Below are 13,747 nucleotides of genomic sequence, written 5' to 3'. Positions count from 1 at the left end.
TGGATGTCTACTGGAGAATGATCCTTGTTTTATGGTTTAAGTCTATCATTAAATTAACACTAATGCAATACGATTGTCTCCCCATTTTCAGGTTTCGAGGATCGTTAACTTTTAATGAATGACAATTAAAAACAAATTTAAAGTTTTTGTATCGTTATGATTGAAGTTTGAATATTTAACAAAATAGTTGCTCCGAGATTAAGATACTTTATAATATGCCGTGTACTTTTTATACAACTGGCTGGCTTTGTGCCAATGTTGAGATAACTCATATTAAAGAGCTCTTCAGTGCAAGATAACTGATACTTATTAACCAAGCAGTCTTTTACTTTCAATATTTTGGCACCTATGACTTTTCTGGTCAACCGTGAGTTATCGCTTTCTAGTTACCAAAGCGGAAATTCGTTTACGCATCCCTTGAATTTAAAGGTGTCTGTGGGTCAGAGAATCAGATGAGATAAAACCACCACGTTTACTACCAACACAACCACCATCCTTTGGGTGAAGTTATTTAGGCATTGTTGTAAATATGTATGTATCATGTGTCTACATAACAATTATGTTATCTGCTGCATTGTTTTTTTAAAACACCATGACCATTTAATTTAGTATAGTAGTTTTTTTTTTAATTCTAGGTACAAATCAATGTGTACAAAATATTGTGAAAACTATTTTAAAAGAGTACGTATAGAGTTTCTTGCCATTTCTTTTCCGTTTACTTCTTTTGAAAGGGGCAACTAGAGTTTTTTTTTATTTAACTTGTACTTTTTGCCTACGTAATTATCATTTATTGATAGAATAAAGTAAAAGTAAAAACATTTATTTCAATAACAATAATTATTCCGGGACCTCAGCAGTATTGTCCAATCGCGTGAACAAAGTATGGACTGCATCAGTGGTACGGTCACTCGAGTCAACCTAGGGTTTCTAGACGACAAGCACAAAGTATTTTCACAATACGCGACTACAAAATGATTAAGAAAAACACTTTTTGAACGGATTGAAGCTATGTATTATTATTAAAAACTTACGTCACCGTGACCACGCACGCTGAAAAGCAAGCGAAACGTCGGAAAAAATTAAAAATTTAGAATTATGTAAGTAATTATAAGTTTTTAATAATAATACATTGCTTCAATCCGTTCAAAAAGTGTTTTTCTTAATGTGTAACAGCTATGTTAACAAAAGACAATACAATGTATACTGATGCTGCTGCTTTTCTGGACAAGTGGTTTTTATAGCTTTTTATGACTTATTAATTTTTAATGTCTAAGACATTTCAGAGTAATTACTTTGATTTTTGGTTTGATAAGACATTGCGAAAATGAATGCACAGCCGGGACTAGAACGAACGACCTCAGAAGAGTCATCCTCTAACAACTCGGCTTTAGCGGTTATAACTAACTCAATTTTATGTAAATATTTCTCTTTAAAAATAGACATGTTCTGATCGGCCTATAAGATAAGTCGTTAGCCGGACAGAGTAGTAGCGTCGTACACCGCCTGTCATTGTATGTCAGTAAACTTTAGAATTACGAGGTTGACTGTGGGTAACCCATATCCTTCTAGTTTATCTACAGCTCTTCACATTCACGTCAGAAGTTGACCGGCCACGATTTACGATCCAATTTATGTTTACGAACGATGTTTTTTGGGAAAAGTACTTGTTACTATATTTATGGCGATATACGAAGAAATGTGTGTAGAGATTTACATTAAATTCTGAATTAGGCTTCTCAATCCTTTATATCTTATAAATAAGCATTATCAGAATAAATACAGTCAAGTTTGATGAATTTAATATTCAAAATAGATACAGTTAAAAACTGCTACGCAGATAAAGCTAGAATGGTTTGCATTAATTCAAAATAAAAATTCGAAATTCGAATTATTTTCCGGAACACTGTAGAACGCGGTATGCTAGTGAACTTATGTAATTGTAAACGTTGTCAAGATGAGCCAACAAATGTGGGCCTTGGCGAGTGCGGGTGACAATGAACGCCACGATTCACAGTCTAAAATTACACCAAGCGTACCACCTGTGGCCGGGACTCAATCTCAGCTGTTTATTACGTAGGAAACGCAGTCTGAAACGACCTTTAATTTTTCCCTAACTCAACTGTCCGCTTAACGGATTGACGTTTTGCTTTCTAAAGATATTGTCTTCGAATTAATATAACAAAACATTGAAAAGAAAAATAAAAGAATCATGATAGCAGCTTCTATTAATCTTAAAGAATAGGTACTTTTTTATTTTTTAGTATTGAATTACTATCTTTTTTACACAGTGTAATCACGGTTTGACAGAATGAATACTTAGATTAAATCCACCCGTTAAGAGATTTTTTTATACATTAGACTGGAATGTAAAAAGGGTACGGCTCAAGGTACTCCCGTTATAACCAATGTTAATTACAATATTAATTAATGATTAATCATGTTTTGAATATAAGTTTCTGTAAAATATAAAAGCAAAATGTTTCTTGTTTTGTTCAAAGTTCTATGTCTACAAAGCCTTTATATAAGTATTTTGACTCTTAAATCGAGACAACTTGTTCTTTATTCGATAAAAATGTATGAAAATTCTATAAATGCAAAAATGAATTGTTGTCAGTTTACCCGCTAAAACTCCGGAATGGCTGGACCGATTTGTCTAATTAACACAAAATATTTGTGGAACTTGAAGTAAATTTAAACGGTGTGAAACTTAAATAAAGAAAAATACGTAAAATGACAGTTGAATGACTTAATCAAAATAATAAGTTTCTTTTTAAAGAAATTCAACTGTTCAGCTGGAAAATGCTTGATGTATTTCGGCTTTTATAAATAAAAATTGTCATTACGCTGTCATATACTTATAGACATTATATTTGTGTTTCATACCTGCAATATAAGGTTATTTTAATCTATTTTTGTTGCTACACAGCCATACACTCGGATATACGGGTGAGACGGAATACGCATTGTCCTCTTAATATATACCAGAGGGACATATAATTTATATAAATAATTACACACATACACTTAGCGCTTAATAATTCGTTTTCATACTAGTTTCATACATTATAAACTTTCGCGTTTATATTAGTGTTTTAATATCAATTTATGTCTAAGCTAAATTTAATTTAATGTGTATACTAATTTTATACATAAAACTATTAGATTTATTTATGGTTGAAGTTAATGACTACGTTTATTAATAGTGTTTTAGAGCTGACGTTTATCGAACTTCATATTTGACGTGCACACGGCTGGCTTTAAAAATATTTTGGAATAAGTATGTCGTTCAGTGATAATGTGGCGTTCCAATCACTAACAAAGCTTTCATTGTAGTTTTTAATATGAGCACAGTTATGTACCATTAAAATTTTAAGGCTTTAGGTTTTTTTTAAAGAAATAATTGATTTATAATCTGAAAAACATATTTATATACTACTACTAATACACTTTTTGGAAGCTTACTTGAGCCGACCTAGTGGTTAGAGACCGGTAATTGGACCATTGGATTGACAGAGTGGAGTGATGACACAAGACAGGACAGGAATTCCTCATTTCGGAGGCCAAGACACTTTATGGGTTGCAGAGCCAACGGAGTGACTGAGTGTGTTGGGTTATCCCGTATTTGAAGTAGATTAAATATGATACGAGCATAGAGCTACTACATATATATTATATCTAAGTTATTGGATTACAAATAATACCAAGTCCTTCGAAGAGTATAATATTATTAGGAACAAATTAGTGAGTTTAAGATCCATATTATACCGAGTGTGCAAGTACCTCACTAATTTAGTTAGAAACTGAAGTTATAATTAGAGAATTCTGACAGCTCAAAGGTAATAAGCTTAAGTTCATATTACAGTCGACAAAACTTATTTCAATAGAAATAGAAAAAAATAGCTTTATTGTTCGTAGCAGATTAAAACAAACAAATTGTGTAATTATTTTATAAAAATATGATTAATTTACTTATACCTAAATTATAGATATTGTTTGAGGAGCTAAGTATTTTTTATGTTTATAACTTCATATCTTTAGATCTGGCCTCACCTGGCCCACGACATACACGAGTAGAACCAGATGGACAAGGCCTATGTCCAATGAAAATATAAAACCAGACTGATTCCTAAAAGTTACATTGTATTTTACCTAATGTTAAAAGTATTTTTTTAGAATCCATATCAATGAAACGAAATAAGGGCTATCATTATTATTATCTTACAAAACGCTAAAAATATTTAGAATTCAGATCTCTTGAATTAAAACTTTTCCAGAAATATATTCATTATCTATAATTTGTTCTTTAAATATATTTTATTAAATAGGGTTTAACAGAACGATTTCAGAAGTGTTGTTTGAAGTTCTCACTTTACAAAACGATTACGGGTTTTCCCTTGTGTAATGGATTAGAGGACATTCGTTTTATCCTACGAAAATAAATATTTATTTTATCTTAAAAACCTTGTTCTTATCTAAAATTTGTTTCGACATTTTGAAACAAAGAATCGCATGAAATTATTAATTATTTTTCGTAATTAAGCTCCTTTTCGAAGCGAACATTATGAATTAGTTGCCTAAAGACGTATTTACTAATTAGCTGGCGAAACACAGACACATACATTTTTCAGTAATACGCCTTTGTGTCCAAATAAATGACTTTGAGTATTGTATATATTTGATTAAAACTGTGTGACTCATTCTGTGCCCAAATTATTTTTCTTGGACACCAAACCACAGACCCAGTGGATTACCAAGTTAAAAAAATATGCGTACTTTTTTAATACGTATTTTTTTAGAAAGAAAAAGTCTTGGTTTCCGAGCAGTGAATAAAATTGGTTCAAATATACATTCACTATAGAATATTTTTTTCATCCAAACAAGCAAGTTTCTTCGATTGGAGCGAATTTAGGGTTTTTCGACGCCTTAATTGATTTTTATAAACATAAAACATCTTTTTTTGATAGAATTTTATTTGATTACTCAATGTTTTTCGAGAGCGTTACTGCGATTATAGCGGTTATGCCTTTTTGTCCCGATTTGTCTTCTCTTTCTCGGCGATTACGTCTTCATCGCAGAACTTCAGTCCAACGAACGCTCTAAGAGAAACTCTGAGAAATTACGTATTTATGTTTCTTTTTCAATCCTATTTTTTTTTATTTCGAGACAATTACGGGCTCACCCAACCCATGTGGCATTCGTGGCTGTGGCTTCCCAACGCTCAGATCCTCGGATCAGTGAGGTCACTCCGTGAAGCCTGTGAGGTGCCCAGGAAACTTCTGAGCTTCTGAATGGAGCTCTGCATTAGCCAGGACTCGGGCGTCTTAGTGAGGAAACTCAGTCCGGAGTACATACTACATGCATACAACCCTATAATTAAATAATGTATTTTAAACCAGCACCACCAGCTATTATTATATTTGGCAGAATTATTTCACCCTATCATTGATATTACGGGACTTCAATCGCTAATCACTCGTTACATACGGATTAATGTAGGTTAAATTTAACAAGAGCCGTCCAATTTCATTTCGTATATCGATCCGAATCAAATAGCTCGAGATTAGATACGCCTACTGTTAAAGCGATTACAATACCAAGATTACCTGCTACATACGTACATAATTGTAGTTGTGATCTATAAATGTTTTTTATATACTTTTATTAGATAGCTTATATTTGATGATATCTTGATCTTCTAGTAATTGTTATGGTGTACTCAGTTTACATAAAACAATAATATATTTATAAGTCCTAAAGAACTTGTATGCTTCACAAGAAAATATGACTCACAAATTTTACATAAATACACATTTATATTAGAACAAAAACATTTGTAAATGTAAGTACAAAATTTAAAAAAAATTACGAAATCTAAAGAAACCATTAAGTACGTGATGCACAAAATTACGGTAAGATTGTTGTAAATTATATCAATATTTTAATTAATTACGTAATTAAGTTGTCAGAAAGGCTACCATTAAGAGTAGTAGATAAGCGAGCGAGACGTATTAGTAAACTTAAGAAGACTTTTAGTAAAACATTAGATATCTGAACTGTTCTTAGGAATCCTATCTCGTGATTCAAACACTACAAAATGTTTCATTGTCTTTGAGGGTTTTCGTTCGTACAGGGAGACGCGGCCGTACTGTCAAACGTTCGATTTATCCAGGACTCTTTTTGAAGAAAATAAATATAATTCTCGTATCCTGGCGTCAATCAGAAGTAGTACTAACATTTGATTGACGTATTCTCTGTGAAATGTTCTTATGATAGGATAGGGTCGTTCCCTTTGGGCGGTTACGCACACTACAAGATTGTTTATATCAATATTTTACTCCCTTAGCATTTAATATTTTGTCGATATTTTGGTGAATGATGGTTTGCGACATTGGTGATTAAATTGGGTAAATTATAAATGAAGTTTTACCGTATTCAACGAGGAGCTGTTCAAATCGTCAACGAACAATTCCTCTCCGAGCGTCACTTTTTTTTTCTACTGCATTTTCCTTGAGGAGTATTCAGAGGAGTTGTACGGATTAATACCTGCAGCTGAGTTTCATCATCGGATGTGGAGGCAGAATACGAATTTCCACCCGTATCACCTCGACGTTGGTCAAAAACTGAGCGTTTTTTAAGGCTGTCCATTATTTTTTAAACAATTCGGGTTCTTTCATTCGGGTTTCGGGTAACAGCGTACCAATTCCTATAAGGCCGGCAACGCACTCGCAATTACTCTGTCATTGAGAGTGTCCATGGGCGGCGGTATCACTTAAATCAGGTGCGCCTTTTTCGCACAACTGTTCTATAAAAACACTCTAACAAAACTTACCTTTAGTAAGGTTAGACTACGATCATTACTACCAATAATAGGTATTTTCCTCGATAATACATATAAAATAGAAGTTAATCTTTTTAATATCATTTTATTCCACAATGCAAGTGAGTTTTTTATAAGGTCTTCACACTCACGGACTATTTTGTTCCGCAACTTAATATCATTTATCTGAATGAGATCTTTTGATTCGATTCCCTCTAGTATGTATTAATGTAAATATAAGTGGGATCTTATGAACGTAAGATTTAGATTTCATGCAAAAGATAATCTTGATATACATTTATTCATATTTTAATTAGATTGGCATAAATACAGATGTCTACTTTTCGCGTAAACTTGTAAAAGTATCCAATCTTGGATAAATTTCAAATTGGATTCTAAAGTTTTGATGGATTTGTAAGTATTTAATAAGGTTTTAATTGTTCAAGTTAAGAGTTATTAATACTTGAGTAAAATTATAACAAAGTATCAGTGTCACATATTTTTTGATCATTGAAAGTAAATTCTCGAATAATAATTAAACCAGAACCAAATATAACTGCACAGATTCGTCAAATATATGTTGTAATAAAAACACTGTACAGTCAGCATATTAATGCGAAATACTATGATAATATGAACGACACGATGAATGTCTGTAATAACTCTAGGGTTTAACCCTAACGACTTTGTCAGCTGCGGTCCATATTAAAAAAAAAGAGTGAGAAAACCACAGAAGCATTGTAATTGTATATGTAAAGACAGTTTACGCTGATAAAGGAAGACTTGTAATATATATACCTTTGACAAAAACTTACAAAACTTATTATATACACCTAATGTCACACTTCCATTTTATTAACCAATTAGTTATAAGACCAACTAGACCAGATGTGTTGGCGTCTTAATTTCTAGTTAAAGAAACTATTTCCTTAATTTTATTACCAGTGGTATTGCGAAACTCTATTCAGAGTTAGTTTCAACGTTGGTTTTTCCTATTCGGTTCAAAGATACTTTATTTCCTCACAGAATTACATTCACTTAGTGATAGAATTTAGAAGTAGGTTAGTCATGTACATCGTGTTATGAAATTAATATAAATTGCAACATAAAATAAAAATAGTTGTTGCTAACAATATGTACAATATTTTTTACGAAAGTGCGGATAGGTAGTATCGTTGTTACAACAGGCCTTATGTGACTGAATGAATATTAATAATTTTTTAGTCTAGTTTCTTTAAATGCTAAAAGTGACTTTTTTGATGTCTGTATTACATATTATTTCTATTAATTTATTTATTTTTATCATTATTTACAATAAGCAGCTCGATGTAATGGTGCAGCTCAACAAAAAAAATTTAAATAAATCATTGGCAATGATCATTTTAGGTCTAGGATTTCTGTATCTGTTTCATGATTATTTTTTAATCGAATAGGCAAGTAGGTGATAAGCCTTCTGTGCCTGACGCACGCCGTCGACTTTTTGGGTCTAAGGCAAGCCGGTTTCCTCACGATGTTTTCCTTCACCGTTCGAGCTAATGTTAAATGCGCACATAGAAAGACAATCCATTAGTGCCGGGGATCGAACCTACGACCTACGACACTAGGCCAACACTGCAGCTCAATAATTATCATACTTTAAAAATATATATTTTTGAATGCATTTCATATAAATGCTTATAACTTTTAAATTTAAATAACTATCTAGTACAATTCCGTGAAATATGTTTTGTTTTATCACCAGCAAATAAGAATACAGCCTACTCAGAATTTATTAAGAAATAATGGTTTAATTAAGGTTTTCGTATAATATTTCTCAATATATTGAAAAGATAATTTTGTTATGTATTTCAAACACACAAGACAGATTGTCTTTGTTGACTAATTTTGGCACAGCTTTGATGGTTTGTTTACCTGTCACCCAGAAGTGAATTCCAATCGAAAGGTTAGAGGACAAGTACAGTATAAGTATAAAAATATATTTTAAGACGTAACCAAGAGTAGAGAAATGACTACATTTATTGAATTTTGAAATCGATAATAACGTCGACCTGTCATCGTTTCAATTTATTAGTTACGCATTAACACATTACGTTGAGCTGTTTATTTAGTTTGTAATTTACATGTCAAGACAACACAATATTTATTTTTGTTGATGCACAAATACTGATGAAATGATTATGTAGTTTCTTTAATTAATTCATTTAGTAATCGCGGTGTATGTTGATAAAACATACACAAGTCTTTATTTAATTTTGCAAATTTTTTGAACATTGTAATAAATTTTTTGTAACATATTTAACTAAGTAACCGTCAAAAGTATACTTTTTTTTTAAATCTATAATGTAAGCTTATAAATTTGTTGTGTTCCAGTTTATTTTATTTTATTGAGAAGGGGCAAACAGGAGGCTCGCTTATTTTATGTGATACCGCCAAATGCTAGAGGGCTCCCGAGTGCTTTGCCGTCTTTTTTCTTCTAAAGAGTTTCTAATTGTTGTTATTAGTTATTAGTTAATAAGCCTTATGTGCGTCAAACAGTTTCTAAACCAATTTAAGTGGCCAATGCTACCAGAATGAAGGCGGGCAGAAAAAGGATTTTTATAAATGACCTAATTCCGAATTCTTCACAGATGAAGAGGGTAGAAACTTCGAAATAAATAGGCCCTACGTGTTACATAGACAGCCTTCAGTTTATTGTAAGCGTTATTTCATACATCTAACTGTGTATGCACATTTGACTTCAGTTACCTATCTCACCTTGATACATTCGTTAGTAGACAGATTAATAAAAATTAGGCGGAATTTGTTTCATTCTATGTAAAGATTGTGACGTTAACATGACAAGATTTTGAAAAACTTAATCTGATACAGAGGGCTTTAATTATTTCTTATATGATATACATGCCTGCGATAACTTATGTGTGAGTATATAGATAGTCCTGCAAGATATCTCCCTCTTTTTTTAGATTTCTTTATGTAGAAAAATACAATTATTTCTCTTTAATTATGTATGTTCTAAAATTGAAGTATGGGTTTCGCGACTAAACTAATAGGCATTTTTGTTACACGGCTTTGCAAAACGCTTCCTTCCTATAGTGATATTCAAGTCAAAGCCCCACATACACTGATGGACACTGGCGAGAAATTGCATGACAATCAAATGTCAGTTCCTACCGTGACAAAGGCCACTTGCGGTTTACGTGAAATTGTCGTTCTGTAGTAATCTAACATTCAAATTGTTTAAAACATAAGATATTACAAAACACTTGTGTATTTGAATGAGAGTATATTTTCCGTGTCAGTGAAAATTCGGCAGACATATTTTGAGTTCTTTAGAGACGGATTTGACAACATACGTATCATTGTTTTTACGCATATTTATCAGAATCTTTGTACCAATGAAATGAGGTTGGAAATTCAGTTGAAAATCAAGGAATTGAATTACATACACAAAATCTTAGCAATTACGACTGTACATTATGCACTATTTGGCTATGTGAAATAGTTTAAAAATAATCAAGATGTCATTGGACTTGGCACACAGTGTACCGTGATCTTTGCGCTAAAGCGCCCATGAAAGTTTCTTAGTGACAATATAATAATAGCTCAATTTTCATTCAAAATATAATACTATTCTTCGTTATGAGTAGTTGGCCCCTCCTACCTATACTATCCCGTCACGGTCCATATTTAAACCTCTAATTTATTCAACTTGACTTTAAATGCAGACATAGGATTTAGCCTAGTGGAGTATATGTTCAGTCGTCTGATTTTTTATTGATTAGGTGTCCCTTACACCAACCCGTAACCAAAGTTAAAACGTGTATTTCCCAGAATTTACGTAAATAAATAATAAAATCTTATACAATGTGTGTTTTTTCTATTAAATGTTGTAAAAGTCATCTATCATGTTTGAAATTTAATGGATTTTTAAATTTAAAAGTAAATTCTTGTCTAAGATCTTATCGTAGCGAAATGTAGGCTTAAAAGCTGAAACGAAAGTAAGAAAAAAGGAACGTAAAGTAGCGTTGTTAGTAGGAACAATTATAATTGGATAGCATTGTGCTTTGTTTAAAGACTTTTGTTCCTATTTAACCTCTCTCCGTCTTTGCATTTCTAAAACACGAACTGCAGTTATGATAAAAATTATTGCTTTTGAATATAAATGTCAAAATAATCATTTTCGATCGCATTTTATTTTTATTTTACGACATTAATACAGTCTTCTGATGTCTGAAAATAGTACCGCTCTTGCTATTACGACAAATAAATTCGCATATAGAAAGAAGAATAAGTCGAATGGTGTGCACCCGGACTGCGTGAAGGTTCGAACCTAAGACAGTGTCGAAGTCGAGATGACTGCTATATTTCTATACCTTACAGCTTAAATAAATAATAACTTACCAATCACTAAAAGTCAACGCAAAAACACTAAACACTACACACACAACTATAGGTTAAGCACTGTTCTAAAACACTCACAATACTTAAAAGCTTTGTTCGAAAGTTTTGGGACTAAAGTAAATCTTAAAAGGTGTAAATTTTACAAAATCTTGTAAACTATGCGAGTAGAAAACTTCAGTCGTTTCTTATGTAAAAATTGATTTTGAAATTTAGGAATCATGGCTAACTAAATACGTATATCATATTAATCAAAGCTCGCACGTTTCGTTCGTTAAGGGTTGAGGGGTCGGGTGAGGTTTAATAAGTTTTGTATGTTCGTTTGGTCGATCGTAGTCCGCGAGCGTGTCAGACGCGCGAGACGTCCGCACCTGTCGGCGTTCGACGAAAGACTGGCATTGTAATTCGTGATTTTCCCGCCAACCCTTGCATTTTCCACCTCGCTTTCCCTGGGAACTTTTCAACCGTGTTAATTTAATGCAATTTTTTACAATATGCAGTTTATTTCAAGTTGTTTATCCTAGTAGTGTATTTAAGGAGTGTATGTTACGTGGTTACGTAATAAATATCTATTAGATAGTAAACTACGGAAGCTTATAGTTTCTTTTCCGTTTGGAGCTAGTAAGCTTTTTATAATGTTATAAAGCCGCTTAACCATATATGCTTAAACGATATATGATTAACGCTTTGTTCTGCGATACAAATTTAATGACGTGGAATAAGTAATACCTGTATCTTATATTCCATTACAAACATTTTTTAACGGTTTAAATGTCCGTTAATTTTAATACACTTTGAGCCCTTAAACCTAAAATTAAGTATGGATAGAATAGTTCAACTTTGTACGAATATAACGAAGTATCACTTTACGTTCATTAAATTAAAGAATATTAACCAAACTAAACCACTACAACAGTTTACATGCAATATGTCAAACAACAGAAAATACTCTACGAATATATGTTATCATAAAACAACGGAAATATGTATTAACAAGGACACAAGCATTAGGTTTTTATAACGATGTCACTCGGACGCTTTTAATACAGATTCGATATAATCTCTCAAAAAGCTCAACATAATTTCATTAGTTTAGTTCAACTCATTTCTTTTGCCTGTATTTTTTTTTAGTTTAATTACCATTTTACTTATCAGATGAAGAAATACATAGTACGTCTTACTTCGTAGATAGTAGGCGTATGTGAGGCTTTTTGCTACTAAGCAAACCAGGTTCACAAGACTTTTTTTTATCATAAAACAGTTAAGTAATCACGAGTTGACAAAGTCATGCTGTTACACGTTTGAACCTAAATATAAACGAATACATCTTTATCTCCTACAGTTACTGAAACTAACACGAGTGTCTGGTACACATATCTCACTCCCAACTCAGCTGGTCATCTGATCAGCTCCTTCCTAAATCAATGAAACAAAAAATCTAATCCATGGTCCCGTGGATGTTAAAAAAATATTTTAGTATAACTAGCCATTTTCAGCTTAATGGTCGCAGTGATTATAGTAAAAAGTCGCTAGGTCCTGATTGAACCTCGGCTTGGTACTCAACGATAACGTTTTAGTTATTATCTTCAACGGTTACTTGTATTGTGGAATGAAATAAGTTCTAGTTGTATTTGTATTGAATGCCATTTATCTTGTCTAATAGAGTATTTTTAATTATATATTCTCTCCCTCTCTTTTCAGTCTGTTTAAACGCATCTCTTATAACAGTGCATGTTTTTGAGGACGATAATTCTTTCACTTGATCGGGTTGTGAACGGCCACGTGATCTTTTGCCTTCTGTGTTACCTTGTTATGGCCGAAATAAGATATAATTCGATCAGGAATACTTCGAGTATCGGTGCGCTACGCAGTCCACGTTATTCTTAGCATTCGCCTCCATTACCACATCTCAAAGGCATCAAACGTTTTGCGTTTCTATTCCATACAGAAATATAGGTAAATTGACCTACAGTCAAATAGATATACAAATTAAATTTTACTAAGCGAAGTTGCGTAGTTTAAAGCGAAGTAGATACTTGACACGACTCAATATGAAGACCATGCTAAGATAGATAATACTGAATATATTAACCGATACGGAGTTCAAAGCCGATACAATCCTATAGATTGTATACCAAGTTATTGAATTACAATGCAACCTGTTTAGTGCTACGCTGTAGCCAGACCGTAGGAGTTTGCTACAAGAGGAAATTTAGATAGATTTTGTGTATGCGTCTATTGTTCGTTAGATTACATGATTGCTTTAGAAATATGAGATTATTTTTTCTAATACATGAGATGTCATTACCAGTTATTTATAGTCAGTTATATTTATAGTGACAGCTGTGTAAGCAAGAAAACTCTATCAATAAGAGCATTTACCAGGTTCCGCCATTTTGCCCTAGTACTGCCACGGGCAGTATTACGTTTATCACAAAAAGTAAATAAATGCCTTCTAGTCGAGCTCTTTTTTCGAGATGATATAAAAAAACGAGTGGAGCATGACGTAGAGACTCGTGTGGTAACGTAATT

At 32.4% G+C, this 13,747-nt stretch overlaps 1 protein-coding gene across 5 annotated transcripts in view; it reads right to left on the bottom strand.

The window, feature by feature from the left end:
- The window catches only part of LOC123709075, a 159,979-nt gene extending 148,385 nt beyond the window's left edge, over window positions 1-11,594 (bottom strand). For all 5 annotated transcript variants that reach the window (XM_045660180.1, XM_045660181.1, XM_045660183.1 and 2 more), the window contains exon 1: window positions 11,219-11,594. The gene's annotated coding sequence lies outside the window, so the exon portion shown is untranslated. The remainder of the gene's footprint in view (window positions 1-11,218) is intronic.
- Between the last annotated feature and the right edge of the window lie 2,153 nt (window positions 11,595-13,747).

This window comes from Pieris brassicae, chromosome 4 (genome assembly GCF_905147105.1).
Source record: "Pieris brassicae chromosome 4, ilPieBrab1.1, whole genome shotgun sequence".
Lineage (NCBI taxonomy): Eukaryota > Metazoa > Arthropoda > Insecta > Lepidoptera > Pieridae > Pieris > Pieris brassicae.
The sequence above is the reverse complement of the archived record's forward strand: the minus strand, read 5'-3'. Positions and strand labels throughout refer to the sequence as shown.